Source organism: Mobula birostris, chromosome 30 (genome assembly GCF_030028105.1).
Source record: "Mobula birostris isolate sMobBir1 chromosome 30, sMobBir1.hap1, whole genome shotgun sequence".
Lineage (NCBI taxonomy): Eukaryota > Metazoa > Chordata > Chondrichthyes > Myliobatiformes > Myliobatidae > Mobula > Mobula birostris.
In genome coordinates, this window is record NC_092399.1 from 8,897,339 (window position 1) to 8,914,542 (window position 17,204).

The 17,204-nt window shown below is 42.6% G+C and overlaps 1 protein-coding gene across 5 annotated transcripts in view; it reads left to right on the forward strand.

Moving 5' to 3' along the window:
• The window catches only part of col8a2 (collagen, type VIII, alpha 2), a 223,073-nt gene that overhangs the window by 102,685 nt on the left and 103,184 nt on the right, over positions 1-17,204 (forward strand). The window contains exon 1 of one of the 5 annotated variants that reach the window (XM_072247125.1): positions 13,789-13,975. The exons of the other annotated variants lie outside the window; for them this stretch is intronic. The gene's annotated coding sequence lies outside the window, so the exon portion shown is untranslated. Of the gene's footprint in view, positions 1-13,788; positions 13,976-17,204 lie in introns of those variants that run through there. 5 annotated transcript variants of the gene reach the window in all.

Consider the following 17,204-nt stretch of genomic DNA (forward strand, 5'->3'; position numbering starts at 1 on the left):
AGTTCTCTGCTGGTGTCTGACTCTTCGACCATGTGCTCTCCTAGAATCACCTATCATCTTCTAGCTTGTCCTCGTTCGCCCCCTCCCACCTTTTTATTCTGGCATCTTTCCCCTTCCTTTCCAGTCCTGATGAAGGGTTTTGACCTAAAATGTTGACTGTTTATTCATTTCCATAGATGCTGTTTGACCTGCTGAGATCCTCCAGCATTTTGTGTGTGTTGCTTGGATTTCTAGCATATGCAAATTTTCTCTTGTTTGTGATTGAACATACGCAGTACTAGGTTTTAATACTTAATTAAAGGGTTGACCAGATAGAAGAAATAAAAAAAATCATAACTTCACTCATCTTCATCTGCCCCATCATTGAAATACTCCCTCAACCTATGGACTCACTTTCAAGAACTCTTCGTCTCACGTTCTCGATATTTATTGCTTATTTATTTATTATTATTATTTCTTCTTTTTCCATTTGGCCAGTTTGTTGTCTTATGCAATCGGTTAAACACCCTAGTTAGGCAGTATTTCATTGATTCTGTTATGGTTATTACTCTATAGAATTATTGAGTATGCTCACAAGAAAGTGAATCCCAGGGTTGTATATGGTGACATGTATGTACTTTGATAGTAAAGTTACTTTGAACTTTGATACGCTAAGGAATGTTTTAACTGATCTTAGCCAGAGAAATAGCATTCTTGCCAATAGCAAACGTTATGGAATGTGCTTAAAGTTCAAAGTTGAAAGTAAATTTTATGATCAAAATACATAAATATCACATAACCAGGACTTGTGATCTGCACCAGCTGCTCATATGACCACCCACCACCTGCTCCAATGGCTTCACATGACCAGGGTGCTAAGCAGGTGCTACAACTTGCCCGAGGATAACCTGCAGGCTAGTGGAGGGAAGGAGCACCTTTCTCCTCCTTTGGGAGAGACGTATTTCCACCACGCCACCCAAAACTTAAAACTTAAGTATACGGTCATCTAAAACTCTGCTCTAAGTCTTAATTTGTATCAAATTTCTTTCAACCAATGCTGATCTAGTCCTTTCCTGGCGTATATGATGAATAAACTCCTCTCGGGCTTCAAGCCAGGGGTACAGGTATCAATTATAACTGATATTTTGATGACAAATTCTGCCATCCCTGAAGAAGATGGCAGAGTTTGTCATCGAAACATCGGTTATAATTGATAGCTATACCTGGCTTGAAGCCCGAGAGGAGTTTATTCAACACTTATCTGTTTGACAATCTTCACTTATTTCTGTTTCATTAGTTTTAACATTAAAATTTTAATTTCTCATGTGGTCAAACTATGGTGCTGAGATACCCCTCTGTAACATCCTCCTTCCCTGAATCTTCTCCATCTCTGGCTTCTTCGTCAACTCTCTATGTGTAGTCAATCTTGTTCCAATCTGGTGTTCCTGGCTTCAGCCAAAGTGAGATCTCCAGCCCTCGTTGCTTTCGAGATCTTTCCACCAACTCCACCACGAACCTTAACCTCAAAAACAGACAACTCTTCCATCATATAATGATCATTTCTATGAAGCACATTGGATGCATTGCATGAGTTCCTTCAGGTGATAAATATTTGATATTTACCACCTATGGAGCAGCACGGTAGGTAGCGGTTAGCGTAATGCTTTGCAGTGCTAGTGATCGGGGTTCAATTCACACCATTGCTTGTGAGGAGTTTCTACGTTCTCCCCATGAACATGTGGGTTTCCTCTGGTTGTTCCGGTTTCATCCCACCTTCCAAAGGGGAGCATTAGTAAGTTGTGGGCATGCTATGTTGGAGCCAGAAGCATGGCAGCACTTGCAGGCTGCCCCCAGCACATCCCCAGACCGTGTTGGTCATTGACACAAATGAACATTTTACTGTAAGTTTTGATGGACAGTGCTGTACAAGTCTTAGACATCCTAGATTTTTATATATGGTTTCAGATCATATAGCCTCCTCAGGCCCCTGACCTCAACATCAGTGAGGATCTCTGGGATTACCTGGTGAGACAGAAGCAAGCGAGACGGACGAAGTCTGCAGAAGAACTGGGGCAAGTTCTTCAAGGAACTCGGCAGGCCAGGCAGCACTTATGGAAAACAGAACAGCTGATGCTTCGGGCCGAAACCTTTCAGCAGGACTCAAATGTCGACTGTTTACTCTTTTCCATAGATGCTGCCAGGCCTGCTGAGTTCCTCCAGCACCTTGTGTGTGTTACTTGGATTTCCAGCGTCTGCACACTTTCTCTTGTTTGCAAGTTCTCCAAGGTGCTCGGAACAACCTACCAGCCGATTTTCTTATAAAACTGCATGACAGTGTTCCTAAGAGAATTGATGCAGTTTTGAAGGCAAAAGGTGGTCATACCAAATATTGACTTGATTTAGTTTTTTACTGTTTATAATTTTTTTGATATTTAGAAACTTCTCATTTCATTATTTTTGAGTGCATCTTCACTTTAGAGAGTTTTTCTATGAGTCTAAGACTTCTGTGCAGCACAGTACATGTGACAAATAAAACTAATCTTTATCTTAATATTAAAAAATCAGATGAGCACAGAATTGGATAACAACTTATAGATAACTATTGTTCAGCATCTCAACAGCCAGGTGTTGTTGAAATCTAAAGATCAAGCAATTATCGCAAGCTGATGAATGCATGGCCCCCTGTAGCCCCTCTATCTCCTCTGGGGCAGTTCTTTTGCAAATCCTAGAGGCTTAGAAACTGGATTGGCTTCAGATCATCCAGTTCCTGAATCAGTGTGTGGGATTTGGCTGTGTCTTGTTTCAATCTATTGAATCCTAAACAGAAACCACATGTAAAAACAATCAAGAAGAATTGCAATGCAGTTGGTTAAAGAGGAAAAGAAAGGGAATTCCTGCATCAGCAAAAAGATTAACAGTTTTGGACACAGTGTTAAGTAATATCTTTCAGCAGAAGGTAACATATTTTGGGAGCTGATTCGCCAAAGTGCAAGATGCCCAGTACATCAAATCTAGTCCCTAATTTATATGTAGTCTTAATTCCTTCAGGTGATTTGGTCCATAATGAAAATTTTGTGAGGTGCTGGAAACATTTTAGTTTTAAGCATAAATGTTTAAAAAGTTCGAGTGCTTTAGAGAAATTGATTGGAGTTTACAACAGAGCTCAGCAAAATCTGCTGACTACTTCATTCCAGGCATATAGAAGGTTTCCTCACGATTAATAACATTTCTTTAAACTCCCCTTTGTCACCTGGCATATTCTCTCAGTCCTCTGTAAGGCTTGGGCAATTACTTAGTTTCCTAATAAAGTTTCATCCATATTTATTGCTTATTATATTGATCGATTAGCCCGCCAAGAGAACATGCATCTGTCTTATGTTATACCTTAGAACTGTTATGTGTTATCCATTATTCCTCCTGCAGCTTTCTATATCGATATGGATCCAAAGGCTGAAAGTCTTAGGCACGTATATATAGCTAGAATGCCCAAGACTTTTGCACAGGACTGTATTTGTTAACGTGGAGTGGAGAGCGAGTTTGTAAATCTGGCAGGAATGGCGAGGCCGGAGGGCAGCGGGGAGGGATGCGGGACAGGTGGCAGAGGAGGAGTGCCAGTGGTGGCACGGGTGCAGACACACCCAGCCCTGAAACACCGGGCAAGGCCATTTGATTCCAAACAATTGGTTTATTGATCATTATGGAATGTCTCACTGGTGCTTCCCACTCCCTTTCCTCTCCCTTTCCCTTTTCCAAACCATGATTCCCCTCTCCCTGCCCCCTTCCCATTCTCAGTCCACAATAGAGACCCATATCAGAATCAATTTATTATCACTCACATATGTCGTGAGATCTACTCCTCAGCTTTTTCTCGCTGGTCCTGCTGAAGGGTTTCGGCCTGAAATGTCGACTGTACTTTTTTCCATAGATGTTGCCTGGCCTGCTGAGTTCCTCCAGCATTTTGTGTGTGTTGCTTGGATTTCCAGCATCTGCAGATTTTCTCTTGTTTATGCCCTGAAGTTTGTTCTTCTTTTGGGGCAGCAGTACAGTGTAATACATAAAATTACTACAGTACTGTGCAAAAGTCTTAGGCACCCTAACTATATTGTATACGTGCTAAAACTTTTGCACGCTACGATAGTTCAATGCTATTCTTTTCCCAATACTTTACTGCTGTACAGAGTTCTTGCTTCTTTTTATAGTTATATGGGTTTTTGTTATTCGACCAGAAAACAGAGCAATGATGACTTGTGCAATTAATTAAACAAAATGATTTTCCTGCAGTATTTTATATTGAAATGCTGAGATGAAAATTTCCCAGTGCCAATCCAAGTTTTGAATCCCCTGCAACACACATCAAAGTTGCTGGTGAACACAGCAGGCCAGGCAGCATCTCTAGGAAGAGGTGCAGTCGACGTTTCGGGCTGAGACCCTTCGTCAGGACTAAGTGAAGGAAGAGCTAGAAAGAGATTTGAAAGTGGGAGGGGAAGGGGGAGATCCAAAATGATAGAAGACAGGAGGGGGAGGGATGGAGCCAAGAGCTGGACAGGTGATTGGCAAAGGGGATATGAGAGGATCATGGGAGAGGAGGCCCAGGGAGAAAGATGGGGGGGGGGGAACCCAGACGATGGGTAAGGGGTATAGTCAGAGGGACAGAGGGAGAAAAAGGAGAGAGAGAGAAAGAATGTGTGTATAAAAATAAATAACGGATGGGGTACGAGGGGGAGGTGGGGCATTAGCGGAAGTTAGAGAAGTCAATGCTCATGCCATCAGGTTGGAGGCTACCCAGACAGAACAACACCTTATTGTTTCTCCAACATGAGTGTGGCTTCATCTTTACAGTAGAGGAGGCCGTGGATAGACATGTCAGAATGGGAATGGGATGTGGAATTAAAATGTGTGGCCACTGGGAGATCCTACTTTCTCTGGTGGACAGAGCGTAGGTGTTCAGCAAAGCGGTCTCCCAGTCTGCGTCGGGTCTCGCCAATATATAAAAGGCCACATCGGGAGCACCGGACGCAGTATATCACCCCAGCCGACTCACAGGTGAAATGTCACCTCACCTGGAAGGACTGTCTGGGGCCCTGAATGGTGGTAAGGGAGGAAGTGTAAGGGCATGTGTAGCACTTGTTCCGCTTACAAGGATAAGTGCCAGGAGGGAGATCAGTGGGGAGGGATGGGGGGGACGAATGGACAAGGAAGTCGCGTAGATCCCTGCGGAAAGCAGAGGGGGGGGGGAGGGAATGATGTGCTTAGTGGTGGGATCCCGTTGGAGGTAGTGGAAGTTACAGAGAATAATATGTTGGACCCGGAGGCTGGTGGGATGGTAGGTGAGGACCAGGGGAACCCTATTCCTAGTGGGGTGGCGGGAGGATGGAGTGAGAGCGGATGTACGTGAAATGGGGGAGATGCATTTGAGAACAGAGTTGATGGTGGAGGAAGGGAAGCCCCTTTCTTTAAAAAAGGAGGACATCTCCCTCGTCCTGGAATGAAAAGCCTCATCCTGAGAGCAGATGTGGCAGAGACAGAGGAATTGCGGGAAGGGGATGGCATTTTTGCAAGAGACAGGGTGAGAAGAGGAATAGAATCCCCTTCTCCTTCTGCAGTGATCAGTCCTATGGTATGAGCTTTTCAGTACCAGGTTATGCCATAATGTGATATCTATATTCATATTGCAGGGACAATTTGAACTTATAAGAAGTTTTGCACATGTTGTAAAGGATTCCAGGTTTGTGGAGTATAAGATGGAAATGCATTGTGGTAAACATTTTTAAGGTGGATCAGAAAGTACTGACTGGTGAGTGAAATTTGCAGTGTAGATGCACAAGATGTCAGAATCAGGTTTAATATTGCTGTGGTATGTTGTGAAATTTGTTAACTTTGCGGTAGCAGTATAATGCATGATAATATAGGGAAAAGCATAATTACTCTAAATATATATATATAATAGTTTAGCTCAAATACGTAGTGCAAAAACAGAAATATCAAAAAAAAGTAGTGAGTTAGTGTCCATGGGTTCAATGTTCATTCAAAAATTGGATGGCAGAGGTGTTCCTGAATCGCTGACTCTGTGTCTTCAGGCTTCTGACGGTAGCAATGAGAAGAGGGCATGTCTTTATTGACGGATGCCACCTTCCTGAGGCGTCGCTCCGTGAAGGTGTGTTGGATACTCTGGATATTATATTGGATATAAAATGGAAGGAACGTGCAATACAAGGTAGCAGAGGGTGTACTGATAGATCATAAGGAAGTGCAGAAGGCGCTTGTTTGTTCATTTGTTTTGTGCTGTGCCATATGACGTGGGCGATCGTGGTCTTTCCATGACCATGATTGCTCGTGGCAAATTTTTTCTGCAGAGGTGGTTTGCCATTGTCTTCTTCTGGGCAGAGTCTTTATAAGACAGCTATTATCAATACTGTTCAGAGATTGTCTGCCTGGCGTCAGTGGTCGCATAACCAGGACTTGTGATCTGCACCGGCTGCTCCTACGACCATCCACCACCTGCTCCCATGGCTTCGCATGACCCTGATCGGGGGCTAAGCAGGTGCTACATCTTGCCCAAGGGTGACCTGCAGGCTAGTGAAGGGAAGGAGCATCTTACATCTCCTTTGGTAGAGATGTATCTCCACCCCGCCATCTGACACTTAATTATCTTAATTAAAGAATACAGAGGCCGTACAAAAAATCTGGCAGTAAGACAAGTTTATTAAAGTTAGAATACCAGATGAGCCAAATCTTCTTTGGTGAGCTTGTTTAATAATTTAATGCAGGTTAATATGCCTGATCCAGCATAAAAAAAATATATATTTCATCTGGGCACCCTCCAACCTGATGGAATGAATATTGATTTCTCCTTCTGATGAACAAAAATGCCCCCCCCCCTTCCTCTGTTCCCTGCTCTGATCTTTTACCTCTCACCTGCCTATTGCTTCCCCCTGGGTCCCTTCCTCCTTCCCTTTCTCTAATTGTCCACTCTCCCCTCCTATCAGATTCTTTCTTCTCCAGCCCTTGACCTTTCCCTCCCACCTGGCTTCACCTACCAGCTAGCCCCTTTCCTCGACCCCCCCCACCGCACCTTTTTAATTTAGGCATCTTGCCCCCTCCCTCTCAGTCCTGAAGAAGGGCCTCAGCCCGAGACGTTGACTGTTTATTCTTTTCTATGGATGCTGCCTGACCTGCTGAGTTCCTCCAGCACTTTGTGTGTGTTACTCTGGATTTCCAGCATCAGCAGACTTTCTCGCATTCAGGCTGATCAATTTACTTCATCAACACAGCCTACCAAAAATTGGAGTTATCAAGGTTCATTGTCAGAAAGCCTCAAGTGGAGCAACCCAAAGTTGAAACACCAGACAGATTCATAAGGTCTTAAAAAGAAAGCGATAACACTGTTTGAATTACTTACTTACCTTCAGCATGAGTTGTATCATGCCCGAGAGTTACTTATTTTAAACTTCCAAATGTGCTTTAAACTAAGCAAGTAAAAAATCATCAGAGAAGGGTGATATAATTTGTGAGTTAATTAAAAGTTTGCATTGTGCTCAGTCCTTTGAGGAGCTTGTGTGCAAGATTACACAGTTCAGAAAGGATGTTAAGACATTCAAGTTGAGATTAGAGAGACTTTTTTAAACTTTTCTTTCTCATGATCATGCAGAGTTGTAAATCTCAGGAGTGTAAGAGAACCTGGTAATCCAGCAGATTCCGGTTTATAGGACCATCGATCAATTGAGGCAGGTGCTTGTCTGGGACAGACCTTAAAGAACAAAAACTAACTGAGAAAATAGCTGGAGTTTCTTTTGTTTATTTGGGACACAATGCTGCTTAATTAGGACAGGAGACTGTAGCTGAACAGTTCTAACTAGCAACAGTTGCATGTAATTCTGTAGACACTACACCGTGCCTAGAGCGAAGTTTTTAAATAGCATCAGTTGCGTGTGCTTGTGTTCAAACAGCAGCGGTTTTTGTCACTGATAGTTGGGGAGATATAAACAGCAGGACAATTCAGAATTGTTTTGCTCACTGCCGTTCCATGCGTTCAGGCTTAGAAATGCCAGAAACAATTTCACTACTTCAACAAGTTGGGAACTACGAACCTGAAGGTATCAACAATTATCTTGAATGTTACCATGTAAATGAAGAATTGAGGGATGCAATCATCAAAAGCATTGTACGACAGCAGTCCACTACCTGCACTAGGTGTCTATGCTGATTTGTTCATTACGTCCACTGGATGAATTCGTCTGTCTATAACTATTAGGAGCCAATGCAAAGTTTTATAGAACTGTAGTAGTATTGGTATGGTTCTACTTTGTTTTGCATTTCATTTAAATCTATAATGTGTACCCTGTTAAATGGTAGATTGTCTTTTTTTATACCTTTTTAAATATTTCCATGAAACTTCAGCTTATTGGGCCAAAATGTACTGGTCCCAATGAACCAGAATCTACTGTATTCAATTAAAGTATTGTACAGTTTGGGGACAAAGTCCGTCTCAAAAACTTGTCCTTTTCAATGTATACGATCTGTTAATATAAGCATATGAGAAGCAGAAAATTCAGAAACACACACAAAATGCTGGAGGAACTCAACAGGTCAGGCAGTATTTATTGGAGGGGGAATGAGCAGTCAATGTCTCGAGCCAAGACCCTTCATTAGGACTGGAAAGGAAGGCGTAAGAAGCCTCAGTAAACTAACCAGCCCCTGAAGCCTACTTCGTAATTCATTCTCCAAAATTAGGAGCAAAATGATTGTCCACATGTCTAACAGTAAATCCAATTTTCTATTCTAATGGGTGCATTCTATAACATAATTAATGAAACTCCTGAAACTTAGATGCCATCATCGCTGTATTCCATGTCTCTACATTTATTTCTAAATTCCTAGTCACTAGCTATTAGCCCCCCAGTGTTCTTTTGCTTACAACAAGTGCCAGCCAGTTGGCGCAACTGGGGAGAATTTTTAAATCAGTGGGTTGTAGTTCTCTATCTTAGGGGCATGTGGATGCTCAGCTTTGGAATTAATTCGAAACTATGATGGATAAATATTGGACATTAAGAAAACTAAATGCTAAGGCCATCACATAGGAAATTAGATGGGCAGTTTTTTTTGGCTGAGAAAGTATCATGTGCATGCGGGGTAAAGCTGGCATGTATAAAATCGGGGGATAAACAATATTTCAGGGAAACACCAAATAAGACTTGATAAGAAATCTTACCAAGGGGGCACCATGGTAACGTTGTAGTTAGCCAACGCTTTTACATTTCGGGCATTCCGCAGATTGGAGCTGGACATGGTTACAGTGTTAATCAGATTTTCTGAAAACTGTTATGCTGATATAGTAGATGATTATTGAGATTTAGCTTTGATTTGACATGTGCATGAAATTTATTGCCAGAACCAAGAACCACTAGCTCAAAAGTTGTGTCTGTCAGATACTTTTAAATCTTGATCAATGGGTAACTTGTTTATAAAGAGATGTTAGTGTTTAATCTAATTCTTATCGCCTCACACACGCTGGCATATTTTAATCTTGGCTGGAATGAACCCTATCCATCTGCTGAATAGGAATTGATTTGGCTATACTGAAATCACTAAGTTTAATCACTTTTCATGACATAATAACAATGACCTGATTTAATATTTTTTTAGATAGCACAGAAACAAGCCCTTCTGCCCATCTAGTCTATGCCGAAATGATTTGAACTGCCTACTCCCATCAACCTGCAACGGGACAAAGACCTTCCATACTCCCGCTATCCATGTACTATTCCAAACTTGCTTAAAGGTTGAAATCGGGCTCGTATGCTCCACTTGTGTTGGCTGCTCATTCCACACTCTCGCCACACTCTGAGTGAAGAAGTTTCCAGAAGACCATATGATATAGGAGCAGAATTAGGCCATTTGGCCCATTAAGTTTATCTCTGCCATTTCATCATGTCTGATCCAATTTTTCTCTCAGCCCCAATTTCCTGCCTTCAGCCCATATCCCTTCATGCTTTGATCAATCAAGAACCTATCAACCTCTGCCTTAAATATACATAAAGACCTGGCCTCCACAGCTGCCTGTGGCAAAGAATTCCACAGATTCACCACTCTCTGGCTAAAGGGATTCCTCCTCATCTCCATTCTATAAGGACGCTCCTCTATTCTAAGGCTGTGTTCTCTGGTCTTAGTTTCACCCACCATGTTTTCCTTGTGTTTCCCCTGATGTTTCCCTGAAACTTCTCACCTTTCACCCTTAACCCATGACCTCTGATTGTAGTCCCACTCAACCTCAGTGAAAATGTCTGCTTGCGTTTACCCTATCTATATCCCTCATAATATGCTTATGTGTTGCGTGAGGTCCTTTGAAAGAATTTGATGTGAAAGATACTGTATAAATGTCACCTCATAAGGTCCCATTAAACCTTTTCTTTACTTTACTTTATTGTTGCCAAACAATTGATACTAGAGCATACAATCATCACAGTGATATTTGATTCTGCACTTTGCGCTCCCTGGAGTACAAATCAACAGTAAATATTAAAAATTTAATTTATAAATGATAAATAGAAAATAGAAAAGAGGAAGTAAGGTAGTGCAAAATAAAACCGAGAGGCAGGTCCGGATATTTGGAGGGTACGGCCCAGATCTGGGTCACCAGTCTTTTCACCAAATAAATATATGCTAACTGTATTTAATATTTCAATAATAGTTGACTAATCTTGTATAGATATTGTTTGATTAAGCATTCTTGTTTGTATAAATAATTAATTGTGGATTATATGTAAAAATATGTTAATTGCATACATCATCACTCAACCAGGTGATACATGCAGCTCACTGAAAGTAAACCTAAAGTTAGACCCATATTTTCAGACTCCCGTGTCTTCCCTTGAAGAGGTTTAATGTCTTGAAGTTACTAAACATAACACTAATGTTTTCTTTTATAGCAATTAATCTTCCACAACCTACTACCAACATAATCCATTGAAATGAGTCACTAACAATAACAGAATTGCAGATGGTGACGAGAGGGCGTACAGGAGCAAGATATGTCAGCCAGTTGAATGGAGTTGCAGCAACAATCTTACACTCAATATCAGTAAGACCAAAGAACTGATTGTGGACTTCAGAAAGGCTAAGATGAGGGAACACATATCAGTCCTCATAGAGGGGTAAGAAGGGGAAAGAGTCAACAATTTCAGGTTCTTGGGAGTCAGTATCTCTAAGGACCTAGCCTGGACTCAATGTATTGATGTAGCTATAAAGACAGCGGCTATATTTCATTAGGAGTTGAGGAGATTTGGTTTGTCATGAAACACACTGGCAAATCTCTACAGATGAGTCATGGAGAGCATTCTAACTGGCTGCATCATCGTCTGGTATGGTGGGGCAGCGGTGGGGATACTGCACAGGATCGAAATAAGCTGCAGAGAGTTGTATGGGCACTAGCTTTCCTCTGATGGCCTAGGGGCGATGCCTCAAAAGGCAGCGTCCATCATTAAGGACCCCCACCACCCAGGACATGCCCTCTTCTCATTGCTACCATCAGGGAGGAGGTAGAAAACCCTGAAGACACAACGATTCAGGAACAGCTTCTTCCCCTCTGCCATCTGATTGCTGAATGGACACTGAACCCATGAACAATACCTCACAATTTTTTTACCACTTATTTAATGTAACTTTAAAAAAATACCGTAATTTAGTTTTTATTAATATGCATTGCAAAGTACTGCTGCCACATAACGACAAATTTCACGACCCATGCATTGATATTAAACCTCATTCAGATTGCTTTTATTTCTATTTCTTTGCACTACTTATTTAAATTAACTATTATATATATATAAGGACAAGGTAAAGAGTAAATTAATACATTGCAATAGTAACACAATTCCTCAGCATAAATACCCTTTAATTTTTTTAGTCAGGTGTAAAGTGATTAAGATTTCCGGCTGGTGCAGTGTTTCATTAAAGTTGACAGCTAAACCCATTGTTCAAAGTTCAAAATAAATTTATTATCGAAGTACATATATGTCACCCCCAAGAGGCCCACAACCTTGGCGTAGGGTTTGGAGGCTTGCGTGCCTCAGTGACTCGGAGAGCTGTGTTGGCTGGAGTCAGGACTTTGTGCTCCGTCTCTCGGTAGGGTCACTCATGACAAACAGATCAAAGAGTAGAGGCCAGACTAAGAATTGTCCAGCAGTCATCCAAGTTCAGAGGCTCGGCTCAGGGCTAACAACCCTGACCGCTAAAACAAAATTGTTATGGAAACAGTAATGAAGAACCTTTCTACATCTGAGTGTGATGGTATTCTTTGGTTTCCACCTGGGACTTGCATGACTGACAGTGGTGAAAACTACGAGGAAGCTACTGACACGATGAAGGAAGCCCTGAACACGGCCAGAGATTGAGGTCCTTTACAGCTTCCCTAAATGCCAATGGCGTAATAGGCAATAAGTTGGTACATATATGTCACGGTATACAACCCTGTGATTCATTGTCTTGCAGGCATACTCAATAAATCTATAGAACCATAACGGAATCAAAGAAAGACTGCCCAACTCTGACCACTTTCTTACAAATAAATTGTACACGTCTCTAGCAGCTTTTTTACTTTTGAGGATAGGCCACTTTCTTGCTGAATAGGCCATCTGAGGGCATAGGCCCCTGACAGCAGCTTGCCAGAGCCCATAAGGCGGAAATTGATCGCTTCCTGATCAGCCAGGGCATCAAAGGACATGGCGAGAAGGCAGGTGTGTGGGGTTGAGTGGGATTCAGGATCAGCCATGATGGAATAGGGGTGCAGACTCGATGGGCTGAATGGCCTAATTCTGCTCCTATGTCTTATGGTCTTAAGGGAGCAGATACTTAATTCAGCCAGGCAATTTAAAATATTATACATTTTAGCTGCAAATATTTTCTAAACAGGGAGAAAATTCAAAACTCCAAGGTGCAAAGGGACTTGGGAGTCCTTGTGCAGGATTCCCCAAAGGTTAACTTGCAGGTTGAGTCGGTGGTGAAGAAGGCAAATGACTAGAATATAAAAAGAAGGATGTAATTCTGAGGCTTTATAAGGCACTGGTGAGGCTGCACTTGAAGTATTGTGAGCCGTTTTGGGCCCCTTATCAAGGAAAGCATGTCCTGACATTGGAGAGAGCTCAAAGGAGGTTGACAAAAATGATTCCGGGGTTGAAAGGCTTGTTATATGAGGAGTGGTTGATGGCTTTAGGCTGTAGTTGCTGGAACTTAGAAAAATGAAGGGGAATCTCATTGAAACCTATTGATTATTATGTGTTATATGTGTTACATATACTAGAGAGCTTTATACCTTGTTTTGGAGAAACTTTGTCTCATTTGATGGTATAAATGTATATAGTTAAATGACAATAAACCTGACTTGACTTGATTGTTGAAAGGCTCAGGTGGAGTGGATGTGGAAAGGATGCCTCCTATGTTGAAGGAGTCTACAACCAATGGGCACAATCTCAAGAATAGAGGGACGTCCATTTAGAACGGAGACGAGGAGGAATTTCTTTAGCCAAAGGGTGGTGAATCTGTGGAATTCGTTGCCACAGACAGCTGTAGAGGCCAGATTATTGGATGTATTTAAGGAGGTCCTTGATTAATCAGGGCATGAAAGGCTACATGGAGAAGACAGGAGAATGGGTTGAGATCGAAATGGATCAATCATGATGGAATGATAGGCAGATTGGCATACTTCTGCTCCTCTGTCTTATTTAACAATGTCCACATAGAAAGACGGTCAATGTCAGAATGCTGTCAGTTTTCCATGGAAAGCCGGTTAAGTTTGCAATGTTTTTCTTTCTTCAGAGAGATTTTGTTCACTGGAAGCAATTTCTGAAGAAATATATTGTTCATTTGGGATGTCCAATATAATTCTTCCTAGCAACACACATCAAAGTTGCTGGTGAACGCAGCAGGCCAAGCAGCATCTGTAGGAAGAGGTGCAGTCGACGTTTCAGGCCGAGACCCTTCGTCAGGACTAACTGAAGGAAGAGTGAGTAAGGGATTTGAAAGTTGGAGGGGGAGGGGGAGATCCAAAATGATAGGAGAAGACAGGAGGGGGAGGGATAGAGCCAAGAGCTGGACAGGTGATAGGCAAAAGGGGATACGAGAGGATCATGGGACAGGAGGTCTGGGAAGAAAGACAAGGGGGCGGGGAGACCCAGAGGATGGGCAAGAGGTATATTCAGAGGGACAGAGGGAGAAAAAAGAGAGTGAGAGAAAGAATGTGTGCATAAAAATAAGTAACAGATGGAGTACGAGGGGGAGGTGGGGCATTAGCGGAAGTTAGAGAAGTCGATGTTCATGCCATCAGGTTGGAGGCTACCCAGACGGAATATAAGGTGTTGTTCCTCCAACCTGAGTGTGGCTTCATCTTTACAGTAGAGGAGGCCGTGGATAGACATGTCAGAATGGGAATGGGATGTGGAATAAAAATGTGTGGCCACTGGGAGATCCTGCTTTCTCTGGCGGACAGAGCGTAGATGTTCAGCAAAGCGGTCTCCCAGTCTGCGTCGGGTCTCGCCAATATATAAAAGGCCACATCGGGAGCACCGGACGCAGTATATCACCCCAGTCAACTCACAGGTGAAGTGTTGCCTCACCTGGAAGGACTGTTTGGGGCCCTGAATGGTGGTAAGGGCGGAAGTGTAAGGGCATGTGTAGCACTTGTTCCGCTTACAAGGATAAGTGCCAGGAGGGAGATCAGTGGGGAGGGATGGGGGGGACGAATGGACAAGGGAGTTGTGTAGGGAGCGATCCCTGTGGAATGCAGAGGGGGGGGGAGGGAAAGATGTGCTTAGTGGTGGGATCCCGTTGGAGGTGGCGGAAGTTACGGAGAATAATATGTTGGACCCGGAGGCTGGTGGGGTGGTAGGTGAGGACGAGGGGAACCCTATTCCTAGTGGGGTGGCGGGAGGATGGAGTGAGAGCAGATGATTCTTCCTGTTATTATTTCAAGAACATGGCCCGGGCAGTTACATTTCATAGATTGTTACTTGGTCACGGTTCGTCCAATTTCAGACAGCGCTGGCAAATTAGAGTTTAGATAAGTTATATCATAAAAATGATTAATATATTGTCAGTAAGGAGCAGAAATATCACGCTGTGGTGATCCAACTACCCCAGATCGTACTTCAAAATATTAACCATTAAAAATAAACTCTGTGCGTAAGGACTGCTGAGGTGTTTCCAATAATAACAGTACAATGTTCAGATTGTCTGCACTTTATCATGGGTAATTTTTTGGCTTCAATACATTCGAGTCTGACGCCTATTTTGATCATCGTGCCGTATGTGTTTTGTAAGGTTTCGCGCTGCTTCCACGAGATTATGAAGCACAAATTATTTTTGACGGATGATGGTTTCGAAATGGATAGATGTTAATAATTAACATAATTAATTACGAGGCAAAGTCCAATTAAGAATTTTTTTTTAAAAATCTAACAAATTTTGATCTCCCTCTGATTGATTGGTTCAAAATCTCATTTCACTTCTAATCAATGTCATGTGCACAGACTTGAAAAAAAAGGATACATTCCAAGGTCTGGAAAGAGATCTTGTTTCCCTCCATGAGTTTCTGTCAAACACTATAATGCTGATTGTCCTTTACGGCAAGGAGTAACTGTTCAAAGACTAGAGAGGGCTTGAAACACCTTTGTAGATGGATCTCATTTAGAACTCATCCCTGAGCTAGCAGGGGACATCTTCATGGCGATGAACCAATGGGCAGCCATGGTAGCATAGTGGTTAGCACAACGCTTTACAGTACAGGCGACCTGGGTTCAATTCCCACCGCTGCCTGTAAGGAGTCTGTACGTTCTCCCCCGTGACCGCATCGATTTCCTTCGGGTGCTCTGGTACCCTCCCACAGTCCAAAGACCTACCATTTGGTAGGTTAATTGGTCATTGTAAACTGTCCCGGGATTAGGCCAGGGTTAAATCGGAAGGGCCTATTCCATGCTGTATCTCAATCAAACAATCAGTCAGTAAATAAATAAGTATAATTCTGGATGTATAAAATGTGAAAATTGCTAGAAATTCTCTCTAGACCAAGCAGCATTTATAGTGAGAGAAAGATCCTTTATCAGAACTGTAAAAGCGAGAAAACAAGTTAGTTTTTAGTTGCAGGGAGTGCAGTAAAGGGATGATAGGACAAAGGAATACAGGGTTGACATAGTGATAAACTGTTGATAAATATATCAGCTTGCTATGTTAATGCATGAAGTTTTTTAGATTAGATTATGAGGACACGCAGTCCTCTTTTATTGTCATTTAGTAATGCATGCATTAAGAAATGATACAATATTCCTCCAGTGTGATATCACAGAAACACAGGACAGACCAAGACTGAAAAACTGACAAAAACCACATAATTATAACATATAGTTACAACAGTGCAAAGCAATACCGTAATTTGATAGAAGAACAGACCATGGGCACGGTAAAAAAAGTCTCAAAGTCTCTTGAAAGTCCCAACATCTCACGCAGACAGTAGAAGGAAGAAAACTCTCCCTACCATGAGCTTCCAGCGCCGCAAACTTGCCGATGCAGCATCCTGGAAGCACCCGACCACAGTCCGACTCTCCGTCCGTCTGAAAACTTCGAGCCTCCGACCAGCCCTCCAACACCGAGCACTGAGCACCATCTCTGCCGAGCGCTTTGACCCCAGCCCCAGCCGCCAGCAACTGGCAAAGCCGAGGATTTGGGGCCTTTCCTTTGGAGACTCTCGATCGCACGGTAGCAGCGGCAGCGAACCGAGCATTTCAGAAGTTTCTCTAGGTGTTCCTCCATGCTTCTTCACATCTGTCTCCATCAAATCAGGATTGTGCATGGTCCCCTAGTTAACAAATATGATATCATTTCACCGGAGAGGCCACGCGCACTGTGTCGCGCTGCCATCTTCTCCTCCCTATTAGAGGGAGAGAGAGTTGGAGAGTTGAAGAGAGAGTTGTAAAAATTAACAGAGTGACGTAAAAGCTATGAAATACGGAGCTGTAGGAAATGCCCAGCAGGTCAGACCAGGTTAATGGACAGAGAAATATTGAGCCAGTTTTACAAATGGATAACCAGTCAAACAGGGGTTCCCAGCTTAGGGTCCACAGATACCTTGGATAATGGTAGGAGCCCATTGCATTAAAAAGTTTGGGAATCCCTGCTGTAGATGGACGCTTGGAGAGATGTGTGGGTATTGTAGTGATACAATGTCTGATAGCACATTAGGA